Raw genomic sequence first — 6,167 nt, forward strand, 5'->3', positions numbered from 1 at the left:
AGGAACCAGCCAATTCCTTGATATAGGCTTGGTAGGGTATCAGCTTGGGGTCTCTAGTTTCCCATTGCCCTCTCAGCTGGTGAATCACTAGTGCTGAGTCCCCGTACACCTTGAGTAGCTTGACATTGGAGTCAATTGCGGCCTGGACGGCCAGGGCACACGCTTCATACTCAGCCATATTGTTGGTGCAATCGAACCCCAGCCTGGCTGTGAAAGGTATACATTGATTGTCCGGAGAGACCAATACTGCTCCAACGCCATGGCCTAGAACGTTTGACGCTCCATCAAACCACACGATCCACTTGTCCCGGTTCTCGTCTAGATTTTCCTCAAACAAGGTCATGATGTCCTCATCCGGGAATTCGGGATGCATGGGTTGATAGTCGTTGAGAGGTTGATGAGCCAAATAATTTACCAAGGCACTTCCTTTTATCACCTTTTGGGTGACGTAGACTATATCGAACTCGGATAGCAAAACTTACCACCGGGCGATCCGCCCTGTGAGAGCAGGCTTCTCAAAGATGTACTTAACCGGGTCCATCTTGGATATCAACCAGGTGGTATGGCTCAGCATGTATTGTCTTAGACGGTGGGACGCCCAGACTAAAGCACAACAAGTTCTTTCAAGTAGGGAGTAGTTCATTTCACAGGCCGTGAACTTCTTACTCAAGTAGTAGACAGCGCGCTCTCTCTTCCCGGACTCGTCATGTTGCCCCAGCATACATCCCATCGACTCGTCCAAAATCGTCATATACAAGATGAGAGGCCTTCCGGGTACCGGCGGCACGAGCACGGGAGGGTTCATGAGACACCTTTTGATCCTTCCAAACGCCTCTTGACAATCCTCGTTCCAGCAGATGGATTGGTTTTTGCGTAAGAGTTTAAACAATGGCTCACAGATAGCGGTGAGCTGTGATAAGAATCTGGCAATGTAATTCAAACGTCCCAGGAAATCTCGGACCTGCCTCTCGATACAGGGTTATGGCATCTCAAGGATGGCTTTCACCTTTTCAGGGTCCAGCTCTATCCCTTTCTAACTTACGATGAAACCTAGCAATTTCCCTGACTTGACCTCGAAGGTGCACTTAGCGGGGTTTGACCTCAATTGATATTTCCTAAGCCTTTCGAACAACTTTCGAAGGTTGACAAGGTGTTCCTCCTCGGTCTTAGACTTGGCAATTATGTCGTCCACATAGACCTCGATTTCTCGGTGCATCATATCGTGGAACAAAGCCACCATAGCCCGTTGATAAGTTTCCCCGACGTTCTTGAGTCCAAAGAACATCACTTTATAACAAAACGTCCCCCACAAGGTGACGAAGGTAGTCTTTTCCATATCCTCCGGCGTCATTTTTATCTGATTGTAACCGGAGAACCCATCCATGAAGGAAAACAAAGCGAAATTGGTCATATTATACACGAGGATATCGATGTGTGGCAGAGGAAAATTTTCCTTGGGACTGGCCTGATTCAGGTCCCAATAATCTACGCACATTCGTACTTTCCCATCCTTCTTAGGGACTAGTACAATGTTGGCAACCCATTCTGGGTACCGAGCGACAGCCAAAAAACCAACGTCAAATTGTTTCTTTACCTCTTCTTTTATTTTCAAGGATATCTCGAGCTTCATCCTCCTCAGCTTTTGTTTTACCGAGGAACACTCAGGATTTAGAGGTAATTTGTCCTGTACGAAGTCCGAACTCAAACCGGGCATATCTTGGTATGACCAAGCAAAGATGTCTTGGTAGTTTTTTAGCAGGGCCATCAATTCTTCATGGATGGGTGTGGTCATACCCGTGCCTATCTTTGCTTCCTTTTTCCCACTGCTGGTTCCTAAGTCCACTAGTTTCGTCTCTTCTTGATGAGGCCCCATCTCTTGGTCCTCATGGACGACTATCTTCTCCAACTCCGGGGAAAGTCCCACATTTTCGTCCTCTTCACTCTCCGTCTAATCCGTTTCTTGCTTGAAATCGATGGTCGGGTCCCAGGTATTAGTACCTTCGAGGGACTCATCGTCGGATCTGGTGTTTTAAGCGTAAAGAAATAAACATGCAAATGAATGAGAATGGTTAGACATGCAGTGATGCAATCCTACCTCGTAAGGGCATTGGATAGAAGACTCCAAGTAAATTGGGCCAGAGATCCAAGGGAAGGCCCTAGGGTTCTCATGAGCCTTAGGGTAGATTTTGGGCCCATGGGCTAAGAATGAGCCCGCTTATCTATGTAAATATTAGAATAGGTTTTTCCTTCTTTTGGGCCTTGTATTTTGGCCATTCTTGTAGTATAGGGTTTTAGCCTTCTATTTGAGGGCATTTTGGGTAGTCTTTGTAGTAGGGATTTTTTTTGTATTTTCATGTATTTTGTCAAGGAGGTGAGCTTAGTTTTTAGATGGGTGTGTGTAGCTAGGCTCTAGCTTCTCAAGGAAGCTTCTCAAGGAGGTGAGCTTAGTTTTTAGATGGGTGTGTGTAGCTAAGCTCTAGCTTCTCAAGGAAGTTTTCTCAAAGAAGCTTCTCAAGGAAGTTTTCTTAAGAAAGCTTCTCAAGGAAGCTACCTAGTCTATAAATAGAAGCATGTGTAACACTTGTTGTAACTTTGATGAATGAGAGTCTTGTGAGACACAACTCAAAGTTCAACTTCTCTCCCTTTTTTCTTCCTTCAATTTCGTGCTCTCCCCTCTCTCTTTCTCTCCCTCTTTCTTTTCCTCCATTGAAGCATCCTCTCCAAGCTTCTTATCCAAGGCTCATCTTGGTGGTGAAGCTCCTTCTTCCATGGCTTATTCCCTAGTGGATGGCACCTCCTCTCACATCTTCTCCTTTATCTCCTCGCACGCAAGAGGGGTAAGGCAATTGTGAAATAACATAAATTTTTGCAGGATCTACTTCAATGCCCTTATTGGAAATAATGTGGCCTAAAACTATACCTTGCTCAACCATAAAATGACATTTTTCAAAATTTAGAACAAGGTTAGTTTCTCAGTGCATTTATTCAAAACCTTTTCCAGACTATCCAAACAAATATCAAAAGAGGATCCATATACAGTGAAATCATCGATAAACACTTCTATGCAATTTTCTAAAAAATCACTAAAATTACTAATCATGCACCGCTGGAAGGTATGTTTACCTCTACTTTTCTAAATGTTTCCAAGATCTCCTTCTCTGCCTCTTCCATTTTTTTGTTGGAAATTGCTCTTGGAGGGAATGGAAGAGGGATATACTGCTTCTCTTTAGATTCACCTGCATAGAAATTGTTAGGTAACTTACTCTTTAAATTTTTGTCATCATCTTTTTCTAAAGTAGAGTGAAGTTGGGCAGGTTCATTTGTGGATGAGGAAGATGTTGCTGGTTGAGGTTCTTGACACTGCTTTCCCGACCTCAATGCAATGACACTCACATTTTTGGGATTCTGGACAGATTGAGAAGGTAATCTGTCATAATTCTAGGACTGTTGTTGATTTAATTGTGTAGCCAATTGTCCTATCTGATTGGTTAAGCTCTGAATGGAGGCTCTGGTCTCTTGTTGAAACTGCATGTTTTGCATAGTCATTTGCCTCACAAGTTCTTCAAGGGAAGGTTGCGGAGGAGCCTCAACTGTTTGCTGTTTCTGGGGTTGTTGCTGTTGTTGCTGCTGGATTGGTGGAGGAACGTATAGTCTGCTTGGGCCAGCAGCATTTTGAAAATAAGTCTATTGTTGTTGTTGCTGTTGTTGTTAAGGATTCGACCATCTAAGGTTGGGATGATTCCTCCATCCGGGATTGTACCTGTTGCTGGAGAGGTCATAATTATTCTGTTGTGGCTGATTTTGTTGTTGAGGTTGAGGAGGTCTGTTGTAGATGTTTGCAGTATAAGCTTCAGGCTGTTCAATTGCTTCAAATTGTTGCACAGAAGGGCAAAGGTCTGTGTGGTGGTCGGTAGAGGAGCATAAACCACAGAGTCTGGCTACAGGTGCAGATTTTTGATTCATGGCCAGTTGGGTTACCAGGTTAACCAAGGCATCTAGTTTACCTTCAAGCTTCTTAGTCTTACCTGATGAATTCGTGGCTACTTCATGCACTCCTCTAATGACAATAGCATCACTTCTGGCACTAAATTGCTGGGAGTTTGAAGCCATCTTCTCAATTAAATTTTTGCCTTCAACAGGGGTCATGTCTCCAAGGGCTCCACCACTGGCAGCATCTATCATACTTCTCTCCATGTTGTTGAGTCCTTCATAAAAATATTGGAGAAGAAGCTGCTCTAAAATCTGGTGGTGAGAGCAACTGGCACATAATTTTTTAAATCTCTCCCAGTATTCATATAGGCTCTCTCCATTGAGTTGTCTAATACCTGAAATATCCTTTATGATTGTCGTGGTCCTGGAAGCAGGAAATTTTTTTTCTAATAATACTCTCTTGAGGTCATCCCAGCTCGTGATGGACCTGGAGCAAGGTAATATAGCCAGTCCTTTGCCACTCCCTCTAAAGAGTGTGGAAAGGCCTTCAGAAATATGTGATCTTCCTGGACATCTGGTGGTTTCATGGTGGAGCAGACAATATGGAATTCTTTCAGATGCTTGTGTGGGTCTTCACCTACAAGGCCATGAAACTTTGGAAGCAAATGGATCAGTCCAGTTTTAAGAACATATGGGACATCCTCATCAAGGTATTGGGTGCATAAGCTTTCGTAGGTGAAATCAGGTGCAGCCATTTCCCTTAGAGTCCTCTCACGAGGTGGAGGTTGTGTCATGTTCTCAAAATGTTCAAAATTAGAGTGTTCAAAACTATAATGCTCAAAATCACCAATAACAGAATGATCAGGATGCTCAAAAGGTACTAAATGATGTCTAACTAATCTATGAAATTTCCTATCTATCTCAGGATCAAAGGGTTGTAAGTCAGATGGATTTCCTATAGTCATACACTAAATTCAACATGCACAATTAGTTGCCTTCTTATGCAAGTAATAGTGTAGGTTTGAACTACAGCTACCATTAAATGATATCCAAATGACTTGAAATTTTGTGAGCAACCTTATAAAATTATGAGAAAATAGCACAAAAAATTTCAAATGAAAATTCAAAGTCTAACTATATAAGCTAAAAATGATAAGTCAAGAAAAATAAGGGAATAATACTTGGAAAATAAAAAACTTTTGACAGAATTGCAATTTTTGGAAGAAGGAGACCTCAGCCAGCTTATGGCGGGCTGCAACAGCATGAGAAATTTTTTTTCTACCCCAAATACATATATAATAATAGTCATTCTGATACCCAGAGCAAAAGTTATGGCCGTTTGAAGTTTTGACAAAAATCAAATTTGCTACTTTTTTGGAACTTTCAAATCTGACCAAACTAAGGGCTCCAACTATTTTTCCCACAAAATATGGATCAAAAGAAGTGACCACAAAAAAATTCAGCCAAAAATAACAACTCTAGCTACCAAAACAAAAATTCATAATTAATTCAGCAAGGGTGGTCTCTAAAATCCGTCGCAAAGCACTATTCACAGCAAACACCAAAACTGAAACAGGGGAAGCGCTGAATAGCAACAAAACACACACTCTAAACAAAATAACAAGGTACTAAACAACACTAACACAATACTAAAACAACACTAACACAAGAATTAAACACGAACACAAGAATTAAACACTAACATGACACTAGCTATTATGAACTTTGGACACTGCTCCCCAACAACGGCGCCAAATTTGATCGAGGCCGTACCTGAATCAAATAAACATTAAAATGTAGTAACTAGGAAGTGATCCTAGTCGTTTCCCAACGAGCAATGATCAACCAAATGTTCATAACAGATAGTAGGAAATAGTAACAAATTGAGGGGGGGTGTTTGCTTTTGTAGATTAAATAGCGAGTAAAATTGAATTAGAAAAATATCAAAATTAAAATATGTTGCTTCCCCTTGATTCACAAGCAAGTCTCTTATCCTAGGTTACGAGAATTTATCCTTTATCAGTTTAACCACTTAATCCAACCCTAAATTAAATTAATAAGTGAAATTTAACATAAGGCATTCATTATGTGATTAAGCAACACATACACCAATTACTCATAAACGATCATTAAGCATGAACGTAAATTAAGCGCAGAGAAAATTAATCAAGCACTAAGCATGCATGAATTAATAGCAACAAATTCAGAGTAATTAGTGAAGAGGAAAAACTGAACAG

General features: G+C 41.4%; 1 non-coding gene across 1 annotated transcript; it reads left to right on the forward strand.

Annotated features, from left to right (window-relative positions):
• The first annotated feature begins 4,239 nt into the window (after positions 1 to 4,239).
• Positions 4,240 to 4,345, forward strand: LOC113001733 (small nucleolar RNA R71). Its single transcript, XR_003267221.1, has one exon. It is a non-coding gene; the product is annotated as a small nucleolar RNA R71 (small nucleolar RNA).
• The last annotated feature ends 1,822 nt before the right edge of the window (positions 4,346 to 6,167 follow it).

This window comes from Glycine max, chromosome 5 (assembly GCF_000004515.6).
Source record: "Glycine max cultivar Williams 82 chromosome 5, Glycine_max_v4.0, whole genome shotgun sequence".
Lineage (NCBI taxonomy): Eukaryota > Viridiplantae > Streptophyta > Magnoliopsida > Fabales > Fabaceae > Glycine > Glycine max.